Source organism: Psammomys obesus, unplaced genomic scaffold, assembly GCF_907164565.1.
Source record: "Psammomys obesus unplaced genomic scaffold, mPsaObe1.curated_primary_1811, whole genome shotgun sequence".
NCBI classification, from domain to species: Eukaryota; Metazoa; Chordata; class Mammalia; order Rodentia; family Muridae; genus Psammomys; species Psammomys obesus.
In genome coordinates this window covers 4,066,458-4,093,896 of record NW_026586589.1, presented here as the reverse complement: position 1 = coordinate 4,093,896, position 27,439 = coordinate 4,066,458, and positions in this window count along the sequence as shown.

Here is a 27,439-nt window from a genome sequence, read left to right as displayed (position 1 = left end):
TACATACATACATACATACATACATACATACATACATACATACATACCAAACATGTGCAAAGGGGTGAAAAAAGAAAGAAAACAACATAGATCATGGTCTTCATTGCTTGTAAGTGTGGATTTTGAAAAAGAGGAGCTGAGAAAGAATGTATAATTATTTCTTTTCCAATGCAGGCCAGTTGATATGATATGGTATTATATTATATTATGTTATGTTATGTTATTTATGTTATATTAATTATTATAATTGGTTAAATCATTGTTTCCAATGGATACTCTTCAAGAAGCATTGTCCAACCATTACCTTACTGTGGCTCATAATAACAATATACTTCATCACCTCTTGACATGAGGCAAGGTCTCCCAGCTGCCACACCTTACTAATAATAACTAGTCTAGGGAGCCACCTTGCTCTGGGGATTCCTTTCTCTTTTCCTTCTGAGTACTGGTACTGAGCCACATGCACCCAGCATTTATTTATGTGAGTTCTAGGGAACCCAAACTCTTGCTCTCACACTTGCTCAACAAGCGCTTTCCCCGCTGATCCATCTTCCCAGCTCTCCTTGATCTATCTTTTTAGTTGGTTCTAGCTCAATAACATGGAGTCAAATTTATATGCATCACCAACCCTCTGAAGTCGTTAGTAAGCACCATAGGCACTTGGCTATCATACACTTACTGGTGAGAGAGTTCAAAACTTTTACCAGATTCTCAGGAATAATTTAATAACAAGCTTTATAAGTAACCATGGAGTCACAAACCAAGAGCAATTCTCCATCACTGTGTAAGGACTAGACTCGAGGCTTAGGATGGAAGACAGGGTCTCCAATGGGTCTGAATCAGCTTGTGCCACAGTCTGCCTTCCCAAGAGCTTCAGTGAGAATACATCAATTCAGTGTCGCTTCTCAAAGCCAGCCTTCTCTCATCATCTGAACTGATTCAACCCTGCCCGCCTCCCTCATTTCCCAGCCCATCACTCATTATGTGTATTTGTTATTGGTTTTCCTTCCCATTCCCCTGGAATGTAAGCTTCTATTCTTTTCTGTCCTTTTCTCAGTCTTTCTGACATATAACGGAAGCCTAATTAATAAATGTGTTTAACTTACTAAACTAATGGATAAACAATCATCACTGGAGAACGCACTGGAGACTGTAGCTCAGAACCTATTCTGTAATTTGCAGATCTCTGAAAATGAAGAGTAACTGTGGGTAGTTTTATAAAAGCTTATGTTAGAATGCGCACACCTAGTGAATAGGAGGGAATTAAAGCAGTTTAACCATCTGCATTTTGTTCCTCATTTGACTGATGAGTGATTGACACCTGATGAAGAAAGGTATTTCTCTACCCGATGATGAACACAGCCACGGGCAGCTTGCAGCCACGGTGAGAGGTAATCTACGTATCACTCACCCACAGTGTGGGGGCCCCTGCGTCTGGTGGGCACCCAGCCAAGGCCACGTATGTTGTGACCTGTCAACACCATGAACAGGTCCGGGCAATGGGAGGATCTGCCATGGGCACTCGGGGCCCACAGCAGAGGCTGTGTTGTGTTTTCCATGCTGGGGTGGAAAGAAGGCACTGGAGCCCGGGGACCATACAGGTCCCTGCTCTTCACGTCAGACAGGAAAGACTTCTGTGAAACCATACACCCTGAGACTGCCCGGGTGTTTGAGACGCCCAGGGTGTCTAGAGGGCTGCTGCTGTGAGTTGCTTAACTTCCTTAAGCCTGGATTGTAGAAGGAGGATGATAATGTTTTCATCAGGATGGGGATTAAATAGGATAACATGTGTAAAACACGAGTATGGTGTCTGGCTCTGTAAAAGCCTCCAGCAAATGCTTATTCCTTCTGTTGCCACCTCTTACTATACTCTCTCTTTAATTAAGAATTGCTTCTCCATGGCAGCTCAGTTTCCAAGTGGGTTCCCTAGTAAGGGGCTGTCTCTGATGTGAGCTAAGTGGCCTGCTCTTTGATCATCTCTTCCTGGGGAGTGGGGGCAGCCTTGCCAGGCCACAAAGGAAGACAATGCAGCCAGTCCTGATGAGACCTGATAGGATTGGGTCCGATGGAAGGAGAAGAGGACCTCCCCTACCAGTGGACTGGGGAAGGGGCATGGAAGGAAAAGAGGGAGGGAGGGTGGGATTGGGAGGGGATAAGGGGAGGGCTACAGCTGGGATACAAAGTGAATAAATTGTGATAAATTTAAAAAAAATTAAAGAATTGCTTCTGTACATCTTGACCTATTCACATGTTCTTCCCCATCCACATAAAAAAAACAATGCTGGTCAGATGGAATTTGCTCTCAGTTATCAAAGGCTGATGGCAGAGTGCTGAACTTCCATTCAGGTAAGTCACCTATTAAAGTCCTAAAAAAGCACCTTTTCCACAACAGATTCTACCATGCTGACTTTTAGACTGCACTAGAACCATGTCATCTGACCAAATTATCTCTCAGCTTTTCACCCAATCACTCTAAGCCAGGTGCTCTTGGATGCCTTAGTATACGGAAAAAGAAACAGCTCCTTAGCCAGTGAAGAAATAGTTCTGAAAATACCTTACAAGGAAATACCGCAAAGAGAAGACGCGCGCTTATGAAATGTATGTCACTCTCCTAGGGTTTACTTTTGAATAACAAAAATTATCTGGGATAATCTCAAGGCTCCCTTGCCGCGGGATTGACACAGTTAACGCTTAGCCACCACTCTTTTTCTTGTTCCACATGTATACACATACACAGGTACACACCCACTCCCCGTATGCTTACGTATAAGTTCACAGGCTATGATTATTTTCTCCACTAGGGGTTGGGGACATTTCCGGTTGTCACAACTTGAAGTGGAGTTGGTCCTGGCATGTGGTGTGTAGGAGCCAGGAAGACCACCAGTTGCCTTATATCCCTCTCTAGCAGGCAGAGCGTGAACGGTTAACTGTGATAAGGCTGATAAGACCTGCTCTTAGCCCAATGTGACTTCCATGGTGTACACACGCACACACTTCCCTGGCATGGCCAGACCCAAGAACAATGTCACTTTGCCAACCTGAGGAGTCCTGTTCACAAGTGCCCTGGTTCTAGCTACTATTCTTCTACTAGACAGCACGTTCAACAGTTCTGATAAATATTTTTGAACAAAATTTTAAGAAGCCGGTGGTTCACTGTACACACTCTTGTTCGGGGACTGTTGCAAAATCTCATCCCACTAATGAGGAAGCGGAGATTCGGAGAAGCTGTTTGCTGAAGTTACACAGCTAGATGGGCAGTCAGTATTCTGGCCTAGGTTCCACTGAAACGTGCTCAGGTACCTTTCTTATGGCTGCCAACACTTCACCTTCTTTGGGATAGTAATTTTCTTTACATAAATACACAGGCCGGCACACCACATATGTGGAAAAAAGAAAAAGAAAGAAAAGGAATCATGAACTAAGTAGTCAATTAAAAGGCCATTTTGGATTGGGGGGGAGAATCTGTTTAAATGCCCTCAGTGTTTTATAAAATAGGATATAAAATATATTCACAGGGTGTGGATAAGTAGTGAGTGACAAAATAATATATCATAGAATAAGTCTGAGATGCCCTGGGCTGTGGACACAGGAGAGGGGATATAATTCACTTTGTTTGCTAGAAACCTCCTTAGAATCTTTACTATGTCATGAGAAGCTTCTTAGAAATTTCCATGATATTATATATAAAGCTTCCCACACACCTTCAGCACCTGAATCCAGAGCAAACTCTGGCTAACACTCTGCAGAACATTGTCCAGAAACCACTGGCCTGAGGAATGGTGTCACTGGAACTGTCCAGCCCCCACCTGCACCTGTTAGCTGGTCTTCTTTCTTTTTCAAGGACAGCTGGCTATATTCTTTGACCTTCAAGTCAGCCTCTCTGGCTACCTCCAATGCAAAAGAATTCAGTCCAAGTGACAGCTGTTCTGATTGACAACCTCTGTGTATTAAAAGCCCATTTATAATGTGAAATCTCCATGAATATCTCTGTGGGAAAACAAAATTGACCTGAATTGATTTGAGTCTTGATTCTTGTGAATCAAATCTTATTCAACTTTGAACTTGACACTGGCCAGGCTAAGCTATTAGTAAAGAGTTGTTTAAGAATAAATAGGGACCAACATCCAGTTGGCACTCCATAAACTGTGCCTTTTTTCACTTTTCTAGAGTATAAAATATAATGTTACCTAAATATGTACAGTGCAGTTCAGGGGCTCATCATATAGAACTTATTGCAAACATCCACAGATGTTTCTGGCCCCTAGGTGCCAGTAAGCCAGTCTGTTTTATCAACTTCATAGTCTTGTGCAAAGCCTCCAGGCACTTCCATCACCCTGGTTTCTTAGAAGTTCTGCCAACCATATTTGTCTTTATACCAAGTCACATTCCTTGGTAAATGATTCAGGATAATTCTTTTTTTTTTTTTTCACAAGATCATGGCCAATTAGGAGGGTTGAAGTGAGGAAGTGCTGTCATTTGAACATCTGAAGAAAACCACTCTAGTTTCTAAATGCTTTGACTTTCCTAAAGTCAGGGTGGGGGTGGGGTAGGGAGATGTTTGAAAACTGCCACATGTGCACATTTATATAGATCTAACTCCGAGAAAGCCATGTAACACCCTTCCCAGAAAAGACAGCATCATAAAACGGACCCTTCCGCCACTTGCCCTCATCCACCTCTGTAACTAGACTCTAGACTTTCTTTGCCTTCACTGCTCTGGGCCGGGTTATGGGGCAGAAATAAGAATCAGTTCCATTTCCTCACATCAGCATCCAGAAAGGAGAGCACCCATCTCGCCTGACTCTTGATGTCTTCTTTAGGAGGTGCAGCCATGGAAAGTGACACATTAAGCAATACTTGGCCCATTGTGGAGGCATTGCTAGTGGAAAATGGAAGAGAAAGAAAACACAAGATCTTGTCCAGGATTTTGAACCTTCAGGTGCTCCTGATACTTCAGGTCCTCTGGAATTGCACTTCCTGTTCCTCTAGTTCTGTCAGAAGCAATGCACAGAGACAAACTCTTTAGGGAAACAGATTTTGTTTAGTGTATACATCTCGTCACTTCCCAGGAAAAGCTAGAAGGCTTCAGCTATAATCAGAAACACATTCCAAAAGATGAGTATGGCCAGCACTGTTCTTTATTGCTTCTAGTCTAGTGGCAGAAGAGGAAAAGGTCTGAAAATATAGTACGATATGAACCTTCAACAGCACACATAATAGACAGAGATAGAAATTTAAGTGAATTTTTAAGTCTGGATGGGTGTAGATGTTAGAGGTTATACTATTCTGCAAAAACAAAATTATCTAATTCTAACTAGAAAAGCACAACAAAAGCTTATTTCCTATTTAAGCAGAGCTCAGTTCTGATGTTCCTTGCCAGAAAGCTCTGCTAGGTGGCTTCTCCTGGCACAATGGCTGTAGCTTGGACCACATCAGTTTAGTATTTACACTATTCCCTCGGAACTCAGAATTCTCCTGGGTCTTCAGTGCCTCTCCTTCCCAGTGACTGATCACACAGTGTAGAGATCTCCCAAGAGATTTTAGAGGTTGGCCAAGAACTGCTTTACATCACTTCTTCCACACTGCACCAGCCAAAGGCAAGTCACATGGCTTCACTGAACTACCAAGGAGGTTGTTTCTCTGTATTCTCATGGAAATAAAAAAAAAAAAAAGTGGGCTTTATACACTCCTAGTGTTTATGGCTATAATAGAGCCTATCAAGGAGCCAGAGAAAAGCATTTCACAAGAAAGGCCTGGGACCTTGTTTTGTAAATACAAAATGAGAGGCTTCCCGATGGGAATCCCAGGCAGAACAGAGCCTTTCAAGAAGAACCTACCTAGAAGCAAGTGAGAAAAAAATAAAAGCAGAGCTTAGATCTCATGAGAAATAGTTGAGCTCACCAAAAGCACGTGCTGAGATGTCCCACCAGGGCCAGCTCTTCCCTAAAGAGTAAACATACGTGGCCTCTAGTCACATAGAAGGATTATGAGATCTATTATCAATACAAGCTATCTTTCCCTTTTGCTTGTTTGTGTCCACAAACACCAGCGGTGATTATGTAAAGATGTCCAGGGGATCCCAGGACTTCTTCCTCAATGCAGGTGTAACCATTGATATCGGTGCTATGCCATCTACTGTCTGGCATTCAAAAATCTAAAGTACCCAGGTCATGAGCCAAAAGTACAAGTGGACTCCAGGTAGACCCTAGTTGCTGGGTACTTTGTGACCTAACATCTGGGATATAGATTAGGGGCCCTTCAGAACTCATACTTTGAAGGAAAAGTCAAATCATAGAAAAACTGTCTCCTCACTCAGTCTGTAAGGTTTGAGCTCAGATCTACACAAGGACTCTAAGTAATGGAGGGAGGGAGGTGAAAAGGGAAGAGAGGGGGTATATTACCTTGTAGCTATAATTTACATTTGGCATAGCGTTTTTATATACTTTGATACTTTTATTAAGAACGATAATATTTATTAACAATTTAAAAGGCTTCGAGGAAATTCCCACATGTTAATAAGAATTGCTTTCACCTAAGCTTCCCCCTGGAGTCATTGGGCCATTTGCTACTTTTCAGTCTGTTAAAATTTCTTCATTGATCAAACATTTGCTGAGGGGCCTACCACATGCCAGACACTCAGCTAAAAGGGAATAAGAATGAGAAAGCCTGATGTGGCCTCCATCTTCATGGAACTTATTGACACGAGGAGTCTCTTGGGGGTGTTGTCTACTATAGCAAGAGAACTGCTTTCTTGGTTAAGGTTGGAGAAGCTGAGAAACTGCATTCCTAACAGTTTTTCAGGTGATTCAAATTCACAATAAAATTTGAGAAGCACCATAAAGCTTTGCTGTCAAAAAAAAAAAAAAAAAGGAAAAAATGTAGATGCAGGTGTAGATAACTCACTAAAGTCAAAAATCCAAGTACAGATCAGGTAATGGCCTAGGCTGAAGGAGCTGAAAGTGACCCACTGAGGCTTGGATAAATATCCTCTGAAGCCCATATGTTAAAGGCTTGGTCACCTGCCTGTGGCACTTAAAATTGGCACACAGTAGAACTGTCAAGAGGTGGCCTAGAGTTGGTCATTTTGCCTCATGCCTGTAGCAGGTAGAGGTAGGAAGATCAGAACATCAATGTCAGCTTTTAACTACAAATGGAGTTTGGCCAACCTGGGATACAGAGATCTTGTCTGAACAAATAATAACAACAAAAATAATAATAATACATGAGTATAGTTGAAGGGAGTTAGAGGAACAAGGGTGAGATTTTGGTAAGCTAGCCTCTTCCTCTTCTCTCTTTACTTATTGGCTACAGTGAAACAGAAGTTTCTTTTTAAAATTTATTTATTTATTAATCATAGTTTATTCACTTTGTATCCCACCTGTAGCCCCCTTTTTCATCCACACTCAATCCCACCTTCCCTCCCTTTTCTTCTCCCATGCTCCTCCCCCAGACCACTGAGATAGGAGGTCCTCCTCCCCTTCCATCTGACCCTAGTCTATCAGGTCTCATCAGGACTGGCTGCATTGTCTTCCTATGTGGCCTGGTAAGGCTGCACCCCCCTCAAGGGGAGTGACCAAAGAGCCAGCCACTGAATTCATGTCAGAGACAGTCCCTGTTCCCATTACTAGGGAACCCACTTGGAGACTGGGCTGCCATCAGCTACATCTGTGCAGGGGTTCTAGGTTATCTCCACACATGGTCCTTGGATCTTTGCATAAACCCCTGGGCCCAGAATTTTTGGTTCTGTTGGTCTCCTTGTAGAGCTCCTCTCCCCTCCAGGTCTTTCTATCTCCCCCTTCTTTCTGAAGATTCCCTGCACTCTGCCCAAAGTTTGGCTATGAGTTTCAACCTCTGCTTTAATACACTGGTGGGTAGAGTCTTTCAGAGGCTGTCTGTGGTAGGCTCCTGTCCTGTTACTTTTTTTTCCCTCTTCTGATGCCTATACCATTTGCCTTCTGAATGAGGATTGAGTATCTTACCCAGGGTCCTCCTTCTTGATTAGCTTCTTTAGATGTACAGATTATCCTATAATCTGATTATCCTATAATCATATCCTAATATGATTATCCTATATTATATGTCTAATATCCACTTATAAGTGAGTATATGCCATGTGTGTCTTTCTGTTTCTGAGATACCTCACTCAGGATGATCTTTTCTAGTCCCCACCGTTTGCCTACAAATTTCATGATTTCCTTGATTTTAATTGCTGAGTAGTATTCCATTATGTAAGTGTACCACAATTTCTGTATCCATTCCTCAACTGAGGGACATCTAGGTTCTTTCCAGCTTCTGGCTATTACAAATAAAGCTGCTATAAATATGGTTGAGCAACTGTCCTGTTTGTATACTTGAGCATCTTTTGGATATATCCCTAGGAGAGTTATAGCTGAATCTTGAGATAGCACTATTCCTAATTTTCTGAGAAGAGCCAGATTGATTTCCAACCTGGCTGTACAAGTTTACATTCCCACCAGCAATTGAGGAGGGTTCCCCTTTCTCCACATCCTCCCCAGCATGTGTTGTCATTTGAGTTTTTTATCTTAGCCATTCTGTTGGGTATAAAGTGAAATCTCAGGGTCATTTTTATTTGCATTTCCCTGATAGTTAAGGACTGAAAGAAATAAAAGAAACAGAGGAATGTTCAGGCAAACAGATGAAGGAATTGAAGGAAAAACAGGAAAATACAGGTGAAGGAAATCAACAAAACAGTTCAAGATCTGAAGATAGAATTAGAAAAATTAAAGAAAACACAAATGGAGGAAATCATGGAGAGGAAAAACTTAGGGAAGAAAACAGAAACTACAGAGGTAAGCATAACCAACAGACTACAAGAAATTGAAGAAAGAATCTCAGGTGTGGAAGATACAATGGAAGAAATCAATGTGTCTGTCAAAGAAAATGACAAATCTAAAAAACTCCTGACACACACCATCCAAGAAATCCAAGACAACATGAAAAGACAAAACCTAAGAATAACAGGAATAGAAGAAAAAGAAGAGTCCGGTCTCCAAGGCCAAGAAAGAAGTTTCTTTAACCCACAAGCTCCTGCCAGAAGGTGCTGCCTGGCCCTGCCCCACCCTGCCCAGCCCAGCCCAGCCTTGCTGCACCCAGCCCTGCCCCCACAAACCCACAGCAACAACTCCAACTCAATCGTGGACTGGAGCTTCTGAAAACTCTGAGCCAAGCTGAACCTTTCCTCTTCCTGTACTATTATCCCAAGTATTTCTACAGTGACAGAGAGATAACTGACATGAACTTTATGGGCAGTCTTATGGCATCCTTATTTCTGTACAGATGGAAGTTATCATGATTACTTTCCCGAAGCAGGACTGCCTTACCAGGCCACAGGGGGAGAGGACATGCTCAGTCCTGATACAACTTGATGAGTTGGGGTGGATGTCAATGGCAGCTCCCCTTTTCTAAGAAAGAGGGTGGAATGGGAAGGAAGGGAGGAAAGCTGAGACTGGAAGGGGAGGAAGGATGGGGCTACAACCAGGATATAAAATGAATAAAAAAATTAATTATTTTTTTAAGTAAGGACTTTTTCTTCACAGACAAAGTCATCAATGTCACAGGAGATGTTTTGCATCCTGTAAGTAATCTCTTGGATATGTTTTCATGAATTTTGATACAAGAATGTTAAGCCTAACTTCCATGATTATTCTCCAGCAGCAACTTCTTTGTGCCCTGGCAAATGTCATTGGGGCTTAGATTCTTCAGCACAAACATCCCCAGAGACATGGTGATCCCCTGAGGAATAAAGTTGACTTCCATAAGAAACTGAGTCCTCAGTTTGAAATACATAGCCCTTTTCTTTGTGTGTTTGTGTGTTTAAATTTTATTTATATATTAATTGTTACAATTTATTCACTTTGTATCCTTGCTACAACCCCTTCCCTTGTCTCCTCCCAGTCCCAATTACCCTCCCTCTTTTCTCCTTAAGTCCTTTCCTTAGTCCCCTGATAGGAGAGGACCTCCTAACTGACCCATCTGACCTATCTGACCCTAGCTTATCAGATCTCATCAAGGCTGGCTGTATAATCTTCCTCTTCTGCCTGGTAAGGCTGCACCCCTCCCCAGGGGGAAGTGATCAGAGAGCCAGCCACTGAGTTCATATCAGAGACAGCCCCTGTACCCCTTATTAGGGAACCCACTTGGGAACTGAGCAGCCAATGGGCTTCCTTTGAACAGGGGATCTAGGTCCTCTCTATGCAAGGTCCTTGGTTGGAGTATTGGTCTCTGCAAGCCCCCCTGTGCTCAGGTATTTTGGGTCTGTTATTCTCCTTGTGGAATTCCTGTCCCCTCTGGGTTTTTCTATCTCCCTCTTCTTCTATAAGGATTTCAGCACTGTAACTCTAACCAAACAAATGAAAGACCCATATGAAAAAAACAAAACAAAACTTCAAGTCTCGGAAGAAAGAATTTGAAGAAGATATCAGAAGATGGAAAGATCTCCCATGCTCATGGATTGGTTAGGATTAACATACTGAAAATGGCTATCCTACCAAAAGCAATCTACAGATTCAATGCAATTCCCATCAAAATACCAGCACAATTTTTTACAGACATTGAAAAAACAATTCTCAATTTCATATGGAAAAACAACAACAAAAACTCAGAATAGCGAAAACAATCCTATACAATAAAAAATTTTCTAGAGGTATCTCCATCCCTGATCTCAAGCTGTACTATAGAGCAACAGTAATGAAAACTGCATGGTATTTGCATAGTAACAGAATGGTGGATCAATGGAATTGAATAGAAGACCCAGAAATAAACCAACACACACCTACAGATACTTGACTTTTGACAAAAAAGCCAAAACCATACAACAGGGGAAAAAAGCAGCATCTTCAGCAAATGGTGCTGGTCTAACTGCATGTCTGTATGTAGAAAAATGAAAACAGACCCATATTTATCACTCCGCACAGACTTAAAGTCCAAGTGGATCAAGGACCTCAACATAAAACTGGACACTAAATCTGTTAGAAGAAAAAGTGGGCAGACCCTTGACTTCATTGGTACAGGAGACAGTTTTTTTCTTAAATAGATTCTTCTCTCACATAATACATTCAGACCCTCCCAGATCCCCACACATATACCTCCCCTCTCCTCCAGATCCATTCTCCCTCCATCTCCCTTCAGAGCAGGCCTCCAAAGGACAACAATCAAACACAAGAGTCAAAACAAAATACAATAAAACAAGGCAACTCCCCCCCACCGAGCACTGAAGCTGGACAAGACAGCATAACAGGAGGAAAAGAGTCCTAAGAGCCAGCAAAAGAGTCAAAGACACAACTGTCCCTACAGTTAGGAGTCCCACAAAACCACCAAGCTAACAGCCACAGCATACACGCAGAGGACCTGGTACAGACCTCTGCAGGCCCCATGCTTGACACCTTAGTCTCTGTGAAATATATAGGTTTAAAACAAATGCCTATTTCCATTCAGTAGAAACTGAGATGGACTGAGAAACTGAACATGCAGGGAAAAAAAACACACACACACACAAAGCAATATTTATCCAGAGAATATTCTGAATATTCTAGCTAAAGGAGGAGTCTAGCAGTCTAGCTGAAGAAGGAGGCATGATTTCCACGTTTAAATAACATTGCTTAGCAGAGTAATGTGTGGAGCAATTGCACAAACAGAGAACACGGATTTGGAAGATATGCAGTATTCGGGTAGAGACTTCCAGACTTTCAGTTTGTCTTTTAATCATCGCCTAGCTTTTTAAAGGTAGGTGAGTACGCCATGGCTGCTCAGCAGGTAGAGTGTTTGCCCCCAAGCCGGAGGACCTGAGAACAGCCCCTGGAACTCTCCTGGAGAAAGGAGAAAACTGAGCTTCATAGCATACACATATCATGGCACCCATGCACCCACACACATGCACACGTAAGAAACAGAAATACGTAAATGTAAAAAAAATTGAAACATGTGTTCCTTGTTTTTATCAACATTACTTAATAAAGTGGCAAGATGTAGAAGGCTACACAAACCTGTATTAGACATAAATGTGTGTTATTTTAACACATAAATGAAAGGATGCTTGACAGAAATTAAATTTGAAAGGAATTAATTAAAAAAAAATCTGTGTGAGGTGATAGGTAAGTATCACAACCCAGAAGTTCTCTTCTAGCAAATAATCTCTGCTGATACATTTTGCTAGTGACATTTAGTATCTCAATTTTATTGACAACAAATGTAGGCAGAAAGAGAACTTCTTGTTTTTAGACTCTGGGTAGAAAATGTTGACTGCCTTAAATGTGTTAAATTGGTAGTCTGCTGGTAAAATGGGAAAGAGCAAAATTATTCTTAAGAAAATCAGATTTAAAGGACTGGGGAAATGGCTCCATGTGTAAATTAGTTGTCGTGCAAATATGAGGAGCTAACTTTGGATCCCCATCATCCACACAAGAACCAGTGAGGCATGGAGGGGCTCTCCTGTAAAGGCAGCTCTGGGACAACAGAGGCGGATGGTCTTGGGTCCTCACCAGCCATTCTGACCAAACTGCTGATATCCAGATTGACTAAAGAACTCAGTCTCAATAAAATGATAAACAGGAGAACAGACATCTATGTTGACCTATCTATCTAATCTATTTATCTATCTATCTATCTATCTATCTATCTATCTATCTATTTATCTATCTCTATTGCTCCAAAGCACACAAACAAACAAATGAAATAAAAGGAATGAGATTTAAAATTCTAAAACCATGGGTGTCTAATGACACAGAGATAGACAACTAGGAATACACAAAGTAGTATTGGATTCAACACACAGCAGTGCTTGATGTTTATAACTTCAAATTATCAAGACAGTTTTTTTGTTGGACCCATATATTTTGGTTTTTAAAGGTAAGAGGTATATAATTTAATTCATATTTCTTCCATTTTAAAAATTTTAATATTTATGAGATTGGCTTTCATTATGGGTGAAAGTCATGTGGCCAGATAGTTTCTCTCTCCCATGACTAGAGTTTCCTGGTTCAGGAAGTACAAGGACAGAGTGTATAACTGAATGATTTCAGATAATTGACAAAACTTTTGTTTATTTGTTTAAATAGATTACTTTTAGAATTTAGGGTGTACTTATACTCTAGGAAATATTTGGGACATACAGTTAAAGAAAGATTATTATTTTTTTAACATTTAAATGCATTGGGCATCCTGTATTTTATCTGGAAACCTTACCAATGACCCTAAAGAAACCTAATGTTGCAACTCAGAGTTGGTACATTCTGGAATCACTGCACTTAAGAAAGCCTGGCAAGCCGTCTGTGTCAGCTCTGTGGAGCTCTCAGAAAACGTTCATGACCCTGAAGATGAAACAACTCAACTTCCTACTGTGGCACAGCACCCTCCCTCTCATGGTCTTAAGTCAACAAGGTAAGAGCTAGAGATGCAGCTGAAGGAGTTAGGCAAAGGTGATACACTGTAGGGTAGAGATTTGAAGTAGTAGATTATTTCACTTAAGGACCCCTTCAAAACTGTCTTCACAGAACTGAATTCCATGGTAAGGTTTTTGACACATTAAAGGAAACCACTGGGCAGAAGTTCACAGTACTGATTACTAAAACTGCCACTGTGGGTTGATAACCTCTCTCTCTCTCTCTCTCTCTCTCTCTCTCTCTCTCTTTCTCTCTCTCTCTCTCTCTTTGTGTGTGTGTGTGTGTGTGTTTGTCTGTCTGTTTGTCTCTCTGTGTGTCCCTGCCTATCTATCTATCTATCCTATCTATCTATCTATCTATCTATCTATCTATCTATCTATCTATCTATCTATGTATCTTTCTTTCTTTCCTTCTATCTTTTTTTTCTCTCTCTCCCTGTCTTGATCCTGTCACTCCTGGAAGTTTTGTCTCCCTCTCTCAGGTTTGGACAGCTTCTAGTTGCTCTGTAAGCACCCACCTTTGCCCTCATTCCATAATTCTGTAATACCCTTTTAGCATAGGCCTTTTGTAAATTCTATAAAAGATAATACGTAATCCACTAGCTTTGCATTTCCAAGGATTGACCATTGCCTAGCATGCAGCAAATTTGTACTGTGTCTGAATGAATAGAAAAAATGATGGATGATGGGTTGCTGGATGGATGATGATGTTGAAAGTACTACATTGTACTTAGACAAAAGAGTAGCTCTTATGCTTATCAAAAAATATCAATAGTTAATTTATCCATTTTTGACAAATCTGTCACAAAGCCAACTTATCCACAAAAGGAAAATAAATTAACTGTGACATATTAATTCAGTAAAAGTCTGCTTAATAATAAAAAGCTATTGATACAACAATAATAAATTTCAAAATACTGTGTGAAGAAATATAAGACATAAACCACTACAAAAAACTGATTCCATTTTTGTAAACTAAAGACATAAGTTCCTGTATAGACTGGGAGGAAGAGTACAGGAAATTGACTTGGAAGAGGCGGAAGGAACATTCTAGATTATATTGTCCTATTTTGAAAGACCTGGAGGGTACAGGAGCTCCAAAAGGAGGCCAACAGAGCCAAAAAATACTGAGCCCTGGGGGCTTTGAAGAGAATGATACTCCAACCAAGCACAATGCATGGAGAGGACCTACAATCCCAGCTCAGATGTAGACTATAGACACTTGAGGGTTTTTTTTTTAATTCTTTATTAATTACACTTTATTCACTTTGTATACCACCTGTGGTTCCCTCCCTCCTCCCATCCCAATCCCTCCCTTCCTCCCTCTGCATACATGCCCCTCCCCAAGTCCACTGATAGGGGAGGTCTTCTTTTCCTTCCTTCTGATCCTAGTCAATTAGGTCTCATCAGGAGTGGCTGCATTGTCTTCTTCTGTGGCCTGGTAATGCTGCTTCCCCCTCAGGGGGAGGTAATTAAAGAGCAGGCCAATCAGTTCATGTCAGAGACAGTCCCTGTTCCTATTACAATGACACCCACTTGGATACTAAACTGCTATGCGCTACATCTGTGCAGGGGTCTTAGGTTATCTCCATGCATAGTCCTTGGTTGGTATATCAGTCTCAGGAAAGACCCCTGTACTCAGATTTTTTGGTTCTGTTGCTCTCCTTGTGGAGTTCCTGTCCTCTCCAGATCTTACTGTTTCCCACTTCTTTCCTAAGCTTCCCTGCATTCTGCCCAAAGGTTGCCCATAAGTCTCAGCATCTGCATTGATAGTCTGCAGGGCAGAGCCTTTCAGAGTTCCTCTGACACTTGAGCTTTTTAATGTAAGAATTTTCACTTCATTAGGAAAACAAATATGTAAATGAGTATTAAATTCTAGTTGTCCCCCTAAGTATGTAGGAATAGTGTAATAGTGTTTGGAATTTTCTTTGAAAAGCATTTAAAAAAATAAATTGATGTCCAGATAGAAAGAGACATAAATATAAGACAATAAAAGTATAGTAAAATGTTTCTTACTGAATTTGTTACTGAATTGCTGGGCAATACTGGTGGGTTTTTCATTTCCAATTTTGCTGTTTGAAATTTTGTAATAAAACGTTACCTAATAAAGACCTTTGGGTTCATATAGAAAGCTTCACCCTAGAGAAATCTCTGAGGTTCCCTAAGGACACTTAAAAAGCTGTCTCAAGATGAGCTAAACCCCTCTGAGGCTGTCTGAGACTCTGTCCACCTCTAACTAGACGTTCAAAACTCAGTGTCCAAACTGCCAACAGCTGGAGAAAATTCTGTTCAGCTCTGCCAACACGTTCCCTCTTAACTCACGCACAGCCCTGCCCCCTTACTCAAGAGTAAGACTATTCCCATGGTGAGGGCATGCTCCTTCTCCCTCACTCATTGGTCTCACTCTCTCTTGGTTAGTGTCTGGTGGAGAAAAGGCCTGCCAGCATGGACAGCAGGTTCGATCAGAGCTGACTGGCTCAGTGGCTTCATGCAGGGCTCAGCTGCTCTCTCCAGCAGAAGTGTGGCGTGAAGATCACTCTCCCTGACACCATCCCTCAGCTGCTAAAGGAGAGGATTTACGCAGGTGAAATTTAGGCCCAAGGGGAACTCAAGCACGATGTCCATGATTAGAAGTGACACTTGACCCCGGCTTAAAGAGCTGCCTGCTGCAGGAAGGACAGAGCTGACTCCTCTGAGCTGCTCTGATTAAAGAAAATGGCCTTTGTAATTATACTTGTGAATGTTTTCTGGTGTCAGTCAATTGTTTTCTAAATGATAATGAAGAGTAGTTCTTCTAAAAAGAAATGTCGCAGGCTTCCCAGAAAAGGGTGAGAGGAAGCCAGAGTGCTTTCTGATAGAAATTTCTGGGGCCTCTGACCTTCTATTTAAGGACAAAATCAGATTAGATTTAAACTCTCTCTGTTCACATGGGAAGGTAGTTTGTTCTGTGTTACCTGGATTATTCTATCAGACCGGAAAAGAAGAGAAAAGGCCACTAGAGACAAAAGACAGAGAGCTATCCTGAGCTGACTTCTGTCTACCTACCCAAATCCATATGCTAACGGCTCATCTCTGTACCACAGAATGAAGCAGAGACTGTTAGGGTGAGCTTCTACTCCACTATAACCGGAGATGAAGAAGCATATTAACTGCCGTATTGAATTTCTATATATACACAAACCACAGCTTCTCCATTCCATCATTAAGAAAAGAGTTAATTTTTCTCAGATATTTAAAAGCAAGTGCTATTTGAAGTATCTGAAGAGAGGTCATCAATATTAGAGATGCCAGGACCATGGGATAGCAGCCGGGGTGGGGTGGAACCCGCCTGAGCAGAGGAGATAATGGATGCGCTGCAGAGGGCAGAGCCAGAGTTGCAGAGCTTCCTAAGCCCTTGGAAGTCCAGAAGATCAGGAAGGAGGTCCAGATATCAGATACTGAGCTAAGGGATTTGCAGCTATGCTGCTGGTCTTTGTATTTGTTTAAGTATGAGTGTTTCCATGTTCTGGTTCTTCCCTTCTGGAGCAAGAAAGTAACTTGTGTTTGTCTGTCTGTCTGTTTACTTTACAGAATCCACAGTTTAAAAAAAAAATGTATCTTTTAAAGAGACTTTGGTCTTCAAACGTGTTTGAATTGCTTAAAGACTATGGAACTTTTTAAATGTTTTATACTGTGAAACTACTATGAGGTATTAAGGATAAACAAGAAAAGAAAGGTTACAGTTTAGCAGTGATGTATTTGTGTGTCAAGTTAGAAAGGACCAATTTGCTGATTAGTTTTGGTCAACTTGACACAAACTCCATTTCTTCCTCTATATAAAGGTGGTAATGTGGTTTTTCTTTTACTACTTTTCTATTAATGAGCCTTCATTTACTGATGGAACACTCCTTTTTAATGTTATGATATTCTTCCTTATTAGTTATGAGTTAACAGATAATTCTCCCCATCTGTAAATGAGCTTTCAATTTGGTTTAAGATTTTTTTATACAACTATAGTTATAATTTTGAAATCACAGATATCTATTTTTAGTTTATAACTTAAATTCTATGTTCTTTTCAGCAAATTTTCCATTTCTAAGTCCTAAAGATACTCTCCCACATTGTGTCTTGAGATGATTAATTCTGACTGCTAACCTGGTTGGATGCCATAAGTAGAGCACACTTCTGGGTGTGTCTATGAGAGTGTTCTCGGTAGTGACTAACATTAGGGTCAGTGAACTAAGCAGGGAAGAACCACCTTGAATATAGGCCATAACTTCCTACAGGCTTAATGCCTAGAGAAAGCATAGCATAGGAGGATGCTTCTTGGGTGAGTATACCTTTTGCCACTGCCCTCAGTCACGAGCCCACTTTTCTCAGCCTTTGAAAATGGATTCACACCAGCAACTGCCCAGTAGATGAGCTCCAACCCTTCAGCTTCAACCAGAGGTGCTACATCTTTGTTTCCTCTTGCTCTGAGGAATCCAAGTTCTTGGACTGAGCAGCCATTGCTTTTTCCTGGCTCTCTAGCATAGAGAGGGCTATAGAGTGGCCACCAAGCCTCTGATCCTTGAAGATAATGTAACAAACCCCCTTCTGACACTGCAGGTGCATGCTGTTGTTGATGCTCTTCTGCATGATCCCAATGTACTTCTAAACTTTCCGGCCTTGGTTTCACAGTCAGATCATTCAGCACTTACAATTTGAAGTTTTGTGATTAGCTGCAAAATAATTTTCACTTTTCTTTCTGGATATCTGGTTGTTGTGACTCTATAAGCTGAGAATTTATTTTTGTTCGTTTTAAGGAAGGACATGTGTACACACCACTGTGCAGTGTGGCAGTCAGAAGATAACTTGTGGGAATCCCCATCTTAATGACTAAAATTCTAATAAGTCCTGTAAGATTTTATGATTATATGATTATTGCCATTCATTCATTCATATTCTCTCTCTCTTCTGTGACCCAAAGGCAGAAACTCCTAACTCTCTGTGACCTCTCTGTTCAGGGTCTATAAGTACTAACATTTTGCCCTCTGTCTTGGTGCTGTACTGAATTTTCTCTTTTCATACAAAGAATTGGGGGATATGAATGCTAGGTTTTTCCCCTAAGATGCCAAGGAGAACACTGGGGGTGTTCCCAGCACCAGCCCAAGGATCAAGCAGGCATAGTCATGAACTGGACATGGGCCAGGCAAGAGTCAAGAAGATATCCTTTAGTGAAAACAAGCTTCCTGTCCGAGTGACATCACAGGTCAAACAAGTCATTAGGTCAAGCACCAGGTAACAGAAGTAGCTCAGGAAAGAAGTACTGTAAGCACAACATTCAGCATCCCTCATTTCCTGTTAGAATGGAACTGCTAGGCACTATAGGACCGAAACCCAATTTAGCTGAGCGGGGGGGGGGGGGGGGATCTAAAAACCTTCCAGTAGCCCTGCCTAGAATTCATTCAAAAGTAAACTATTTGTCCCCAAATCCTCATCTCAGAGTCAGCTTATACAGCAATCAAAATAATACAGCACTTGTCGCTATTACGGTTTTGTATTTGTGTATTTCGTGCCTTACTTTGAATGAGTTATGTGTACACATGTGTTTATCATTTACATGTGGATCCACATGTGTGCTTACGTGTGTGGAGGTTAGAGATCAGCCTTAAATGTTGTTCCTCAGTTACTAACATCTCATGTTTTGAAACAGTCTCTCTGTGACCCAAAGCTTATTGTTTTGGCCAGGCTGACCAGTTAGCACCAGAGAGCCACCCATCTCTGCCTCCCCAGCACTTGGACTCTGTCTGGCTCTTCTGTGTGAGTTTTGGAAGTTGAAATCACATCCTCATATTTGCTGAGAGGAACCTTACCGTCTGATTATCTCCCTAAGCCCCCTTTCTTTGATTTTAATCCGTATTTTCATTAATAGCCAAATTAGTTTGATAATGCAACAGCATAATCAACCTAAAATATTTTGAACTGAAGAAATCAAAAAAGAAAACGAAAAATCATCTAGCAATGACCAGGACCTATTTTAGCATCGATGATAGGCTGCTCTCTGGTATTCTTGCTTTCTCTACCTTCGCTAGAGATGAATGGAGAGAGATTGCTCCAGGACAGTTACTTGTGCTATCTTTGCCAGCTGCTGTCCTCTGATATTTGCAATAAGGATGCTGTGTGTGGGGGTGAGGGGTGGGATTGTTATTAAACAGTGGCATAACTTCCTGAGTCAGGAGAAACCATGGAACACCATGCTCAGTGGGTTGTTTTACATGACATCACTGACTTTCCTCGCCTTAGTTCTCAAAAGGAGAGTTGCACTTTTGCCTCCATCTCAGAAGTGGAAACAGATGAAGCACGGCTGCTCTGAGTAGAAGGTGGTTCAGAGGCCATCTCCTTTATTCTTGACCCTCCAAAGTTCTTTTCTGATGTTTTTCTTCCTTTTCAGAAACCTATCGCCTTCGTGACCACCCAGAACTCTCGGATGACAGGTTAATGCTGCCTTGCTGGCAACTTGAAAATGCAGTAATTGTAAAAAGCCTCGTTGTAATAATGGAAGTCACTCCCTTTTGAGCTCATAACTAATTCAAAAGCAATTGCAATCTCCCAAAGAGAGCATACTGAAGTGGGAAGCAATTCGCTGAGCCCCGGAGTAAGGCTAGGAGACAGGCTGAGTCTATCAGGCAGGGCTGCAGACAAGCAGATCAAACCCTGAAGATGGGAAGCCCAAAATAGAATGGAAACAGAGCTGATCACCCCAGATCAGGCCACTTCATCAACTCCCCTAAAAGTTTGCCTTACGGTCACATGAGCTCACCCTGAGGCGCTGCGCCCATTGCAAGCACGGCTCCTGTATTTGTGCAAATGTTTGTCAATCAACTAACATCAACAAGGCTCCAGGTAAGCACGGAACATTCTGTTATGCCCAGGAGAACACAAACCACAACAAGCTGCTCCCTGTTATTTTGAGCAGCCTTATGGCGGTTTCTTTAGACATTTAAGTCAGTGGCTTCAACTGATTTGATACAGTTCCAGGCATGCTTTTCTCTATAATCTTGAGATTTTTTTTTTGTAAAAAATATACACTTATTAAACAGTTACAGCTAAAAGTGTGTGAAGAGCAACACTTTTGTTGTGATACTATAGAGAAACATAGGCCTTAGCGTAAATATGTGGTGAGTTCAGAAAAAGATGTTATTTGAAGAAAATGATTCCCAGAAACAACAAAATGTAGTGAAAACGTAATTAGGTATAATTAACTAACAATGCATTTATCTATATGGGTAGTTTGATATAGCAAAAAAAAGTGAAGACTGTTTTCACAGCTCAGCTCTGAGTTTTCAGTGAGAATTTTAAGCTGTATCAAACAGTCTTAAGAGACCAGGCTCTTAAGGAATAGAAAGAAATTTCTTTTAGGCCTCCATAAAATATTTGTAGCTGAAAAGTAAATGCAATTCCTGCACCTAAGGTTCAGGGATCGTTGTGAAAGGGGGAATGGGAAGGCTATAAGGGCCAGGGACACAAGAAGTGTGCTGTGAAATCACATCTAGAAATGCCAAAGGCTACACCCATGAATTATCATCAGTATGGCTGCCTGAACAATGAACTGAATAATGGACATGCTAGCAAGGAAGGGGGAAGCTCAGGAGACCACAGTTCTAGACAAGGAACTATGAGGAATTGGGGAGTGCTGAAAGTGGGAGAAATGGTCTTCCCAGGGGAGAATCTACCAGCTGGTTATCTAATACAAGTGGTTGGGCCTAAGGTCATATGCAGCTAACAGTATATGGACTGAGCTGGTTGTATTTATATATTTAGACTTGTGTGTGTGTGTGTGTGTGTGTGTGTGTGCGCGCGCACGCACGCACACATAAGTAACAACAATTAGAGAAAAAGAGACTGTGCACTTGAAAGATAGAAATGGGTGGATTGCATGGGTGAGGTTGGAGGGAGGAAAAGGGGAACAGTGTAATTTTATTATAACTTTTAAAAATTCATTTTTAGTTAAGTTTGGAAGGAATAATCAAGTAGTAACTTGGAAACAAGGACAGCCATGGATATGATGGAAGAAAAATGCATCCACAGAAAAATGATGGTAGTATTTCAGGCAAACAGCAACCAACCATGGAGTACATGTCTGTAATTCTATCCTCTGGGAGGCTAAGGCAGGATTACAAGTTGGAGACTAGTCTGGTCTACATGTTGAGTTCAAAGCCACCAGCCTGGGAAGAGCGGGAAGGGAAGGGAAAGAGAGGGATAGGATGGAAGTGAAGGGGAGGGGAAGGGGAAGGGAAGGGAGGGCAAGGAAGGAAAGGAAAAGAAGGAAAGGGAGAGGAGGGGAGGGGGAGGAGGAAAAGGAAAAGGAAGAGAAGAGGCAGGAGAGGGGAAAAGAAAAGAAAGGAGATGGGCAAAGGAAATGGAAAGAAGAGAGAGGGACAAAGAGAAGAAAGGGAAAGGGAAGAAGTAAAGAGGAAAAGAAGAAGGGAATGAGAAAGAAGGGGGAGGAGGAAGAAAAAAGATGGAGAAAGAAAAGGAAAGCAGGAAAGAGACAAAAACACAGCAAAGCATTGAAGACCAGTGCTTTCTTTTTCATTCTTAGGGAGCATAAACCCCAATGGAAAAGGACTGGGAACACCCAGAGACAGACACAATTTCCCTTTCCCCATGCCATGAAGAGATATGAACATAGAACTTCATCTAAGTGTCAGGGAAGACCAAACTCAAAGTCAGGATAATCAGACAAAGAGCCAACTCTCACATGAAGATGGATCCAAAGCATGACTGCAGATATACTGTGAGGAGGCCACAACCTGGGTCTCTAACTCATCCAACACACAGTGACATCATGCCCCATTGTCTGCAAGATATACCTAACAATTTGCCCTACACTGGACATGTGACCTTCCCCCCATGAAGCAGTGGAGTCCACCTCTCCTAGCCTTGGGTCCGGCTGGCCGTGGGATGACTGTGACCAGTAGAAAAATGGTAGAGATGATATTATGTGAGATATAATCCCAAGTCTCAACAGATCTTGACCTTTCAGGCTTTCCTCTCTGGGAACAAAATGGAGAACATCAGTCTAGCCTCTTAGAAGTAAAAAACCTCATGTAGATAAACCATGGAAGAGCACACACAGAGTAGAATATACTCCACGTGCTAGACTTAGAGATGCAGCCATCTTGAATCTTCAAGTCCGGCAGAGGACCTGACTAGCCAACCCATGGAATCTGAAGAAAATAAACGGCTGTGTTAAGTCACTAGTTTTAAGGTGTTTCGTTATACAACAGCCACAAAACAACTATCAAACATCCCCTGTGCCTAGTCTCTGACCCACGCAATAAAAATTCTGAATTCTAGAGAGTAACAATGCCAGAGACCCATTGAAGGAGATGACAAAGCAGAGCAGCACCCCTCTCCCCAAGGTCCAGCAGGCACAGGTTCAAGACCAAGTTTGTTGATATTTTGCTTGCTGGGAAGTGTGAAGAAGTGGCTGTGTCCTGAGACTCAGGATCTGTGTGTTCTAACTACTCTCTGAACCTTGAGCTGTATCACCTGTGCCACCTGTCACATGTCACCACCAGCAGAATGTCCTCACATGCCCTGACTATCTCACAGCAAGAAGACAGCAGAGGAGAAAACACTTAGTGATGCCAACATGAGCCATGGCTATAAATGAGGTCCCGTACTACTAATTAGATCCATTTTCATTTATTGAATCCACAGTCCCCTCAGATTATGTGACAGGATAAAAGGAGACATTTTTACAGATGAAAGTCACAGGCACCATGATCCGCAAGGGCAAGCCTTCACAGAAAGGGTGTGTCTAGCATTAGAACCCAGGGCCAAGTCTGAACTATCCCTGAAGGATCCACAGAAAAGAGGAAAACACATAAAAATAATAATATAGAGCAATTTCCAGACCTACAAATCAGGACAAGTGTGAGCTGTTAACAGTTCCTCATATACTCTGGAGTGGAAACTGAGTGGAACCAGCCATCATTCATCACCTGCAAGTACCACAGACTCCACAAACAGATACTCCGTGTACCTCTCGACAGCCTTTTGCGACCACCCTCGAAGTTGGTAGACAAGAAAGCTGATTGTAAGGCTATCAACCATAGTGTGAGACTCCAAAGCGGAAGATGGTGGGATTAGAAAAGTTGGTAAATATGGAGGAGGAATCGAAAGGTGTTCCAAAGGTAACTGTCTAAGCTGTAGACCTCATACTGCAACTGGAACAGAGCAGGGTGGGTGGCAGGGGAAGACAAGATTCAAGCGGCAGGCGGGGCTGAGGCAACCGGAGTCCTGGAAGCAGTGAGATGGGGAGGGAGTTCAGTGCCGTGGCTTACATGGTGTTGAAGCTGGTTAATCAGTGTCTGTACAAGGCTGCTGCTTTTCCTTCTGTTGGGTTTCTCCCAAAATCATGGCAGGCATTCAGAAAGAGACAAACAACAGCAGTGGAGAAATCTTACATTAAGAAGTAAAAGGGGGGAAAAAAACTATATGAAATGCAAGAATGATCTGAGTTGACAAAACATAAGCAACCAAGGAGCAGAGAAAAGGTCCAAAGAATCAGTAGCCATTGTGGACAACAAACCGGAACCACCGTGGAAAGGAACAGGTTTGGGCAGGTGAATCACAGCAGCAACTGGAGCCTGCAGGTGATGGGCAGCCCATCTGGATGTCGGGGTTTCAGATACAGTCTGTGATTCAGTCTCCATCAGGGTCCTGGGAAAACAGGGCAAATCACTAAGATGGAAAAGCTGCAGAGAGAGGTGGGGAGGACAGCTGGGAGTCAAATATGAGCACTGGGAGAAACAGCGTGTAACCTCAAGTGTCAGACATTGCAGAATTACACAGCAGTGATGTGAGTAGAGATGGGCACTTACTACCGAAGCTGAGAGGAGAGCCAGGTGTAAGACATGGTCAACTCTCATGTGACATGAAAAGCAAGGAACCTGTAGAGTGGCAAGTGGGATTCTTGATCAAGCTTTCCGCCTGAGAGCAGATGTTTCCACTCCTTAAAGACAGAGTGGGTAGACAAGATGAGCAAGCAGGGGCGTGCGTCACTCCACAAGCAGAGAGAGACATGTCCCAAAGTGATGCTGACGGCACTCAGAAATCACGCTTGCCCAGCGGAAGGTTTCTGAAGGCTTCATTATGAAGGACCAAAAGCCAGTATTAAAGACAAAGATAGTAGCAGTTTTGAAGGTATTTGACAGGACACGTAAGTGCCAAGCAGGACATTCACAGGAGCAGCTTAAGGAGCTGTTGAGAGGTTTCCCAGAATGGAAGGAGGCTGGGCATATTGGTAATGATCAGGATGGATGAAAATCAAAACAAAGCTAGGAGGATGTGATCTCATTCTGCAGAAACACTGTGGGTATAGTAAAGAAGGCAATGGGTCAAAGATGAAATACAAATGACCAATAAACATGAAAGGAAAAGTGTTCAACCTCTCTAGTCATTGCAGGAGTCTGAATTAATGACTATGATGAAAAAAAAAAAACAATAGATACTGATAAGGATGTGAACAAATGGGAATCATTATGCACTTCTGCTAGGAATGCAAACTAACACAGCATCTATGGAAATCAGTATGAGGTTTCTCACAAAAAAAAATTAAAATAGATCTATCACATAATCAAGCTATCCCCTTCCTGGATATTTACCCCCCGACGAAGACTTCTTGTCACCATCTCACAGAGATACCTGCACATCAGTGTTCATTGCAGTACTGTTCACAACAGTCGAGACATGGAACCCACCTCATTGTCCATCCAGGGAGCAACAGAGGAGAATGTGGCATATATACACAGTGGCATTTCCTTCCGCCACAAAGAAGAACGAGGTTACATCATCTGTAGGAAAGTGAATGCAACTAGACAGCATCATGTTAAGTAAATAAAGGCAGTCCCAGAAAGACAAAAGTATGTTTTACCCCCTCGTTTCTTATTCTAATTCTTAGGTTTTATATAGGTACATAAAATCACATATGTATAGCTGACATGAAAGTAAAAGTGAAATTATCTAAAGGTGACTAAGGTGACTAACAGCCAGGGAGAGAATGGGAAGGTAGGGGTCACATCAGGGGGGAAATAGGTTTAACGTGCATATGGACTTATATGAAAATCTCCTTGTATAACACGCTACCGTGTAGAATGAATGTGCACAATAAAATTAGAAATAAAAAAATAATAATAATTTGCTAAGATTGCACAGGTGAGGAACCTTGTGGAAATGCCTGGCTTCAGAGGCTGTTCTCAGGGCCCCTCACCCACTCAGTTTTTGCTGGCCAGAAGCACTGGAATTTTTCCCTTGGGCAAAAGGAGGCTCCACTGCTATGGAGCCATTTCTCTCTAGAAACTTCCAATTCTGATCACATCCCAATTGATTTTTAATCATTTTCATTTCTCAGACTTAATTACCTTCTAATGGTGGCTTTGTGGTTCTCTCTTGCTTTCTCTCTCTCTCTCTCTCTCTCTCTCTCTCTCTGTGTGTGTGTGTGTGTGTGTGTGTGTGTGCATGTGTGTACACTGTATCTGTCATTTTTGGTCAAAAGTAACATCATCATAGTCTTGATATTACATACATTCTACTGAGAATAGGTTAGTATAGAAAAGTAAAATGTATTTGAGAAATGTCAGGTGATACTAGACCAAAAGAGAAATCTGTTGCCTTTGTGAAGTACTTAGTATTTAGTGTTTGTAATACCAAGCGAGCTAGTATTTATGTCTTGAAAACTTAACAACCCTTTGAAAAACCTAATACACGGAAATTCAAAATAATCCCCCAATCACCTACATCGACTGCCTCCTCGATGAGCACCACCTCTGTTCTTCCTCATCTCTCTAGGTGAAGCTCTCTCCCAGTTCTCTCCTATGCACAGCTCTGGCCCCTGCACACATGACACCTCTCACCTTCCGGGCCTGTCAAGCCCTCCCTCCACTCTCTCCAGAAAGACACTCGTGTCTTCCTCTGCACTCCCAGAGGACTCTGCTCATGTCCTTAACACACAGCATCACAGTTATTCTCGGGTGATAGACTGTACCTTAAAGTGGAGGAGCATGTTTAATTCATGGCCCTTTCCGTGGCTCCTAATGGGGTCTGCCACCTCCTAGGTGCTTACTGCATGTTTATGCATCGAATGAACGATCCATGCCACCAAACTCAACAAACAACTTTGAAGTGACAGCATAAGAAAACTGTAGGTGCCAGGCTACAAATAGATGCGATGCCACGTGAGCCTACACAAGTCCACATGCACAAGTGCATTTATATGCATGTTAACATAAGCATCTGCCTGTATCATAGCTGCCTGCAAAGAGATTCCTGGGCCCCTTCTTGGGAAATACACAGAACTTAAGTACCTACCTAAGGCCACACAGTTAGTGGATAACAGAAGTGTATTTCCAACCATAAGAAATTAACTTGAATCCATTTTCCTGTCTAACACGTCTCTCATTCCTGCTGCTTAAAAGTCTTGGGAATGTACACACCTTGAAATATCTCTCTAAAGAAGTAAGTGATATGCCTGTGTTTCACCCCTGTCCTCATCCCTCATGTTCAGTGCTGCTAGGACAACTTGTGATTATAAAATCCATGAATTCAACAAATACGACAAATGGATATGGAGTCTCCCACATACCACAGGCTCTGGAAAGAGCATGTCCACTCCCAAGGCAGAGGAGGAGAGGCGGAGGCATCGAAGGCTATAAGGTAATATAGAACTCTAGATACCAAGAAATATGGAATAGGACAGAGAGCTCATGCTGCAAAAATCGTGCAGATTTCCATGGGGCAAGCCCCTGGGAGCTTGGAAAACAGCTTAATCAGACAGATGAAACCGATCCCCAAAGAAAGCCACACCCTTGCTGATGCCCATACACCCAAGATATCACTGCCTGCTTTCAGGACCAGGAGTCATCCCAGCTCTGCCACAGCCTAGGGCACACCTCTGCTCGGCCCGTGCCTCAGTCTTCTCTGCCCGAGCTTGTGCAACATGCTAGACTCCAAAACCACAGCCCATGCTATTTAGATTCCAAGTCGTTCATAAAATATTTTTAGCAGTTCTCCTAA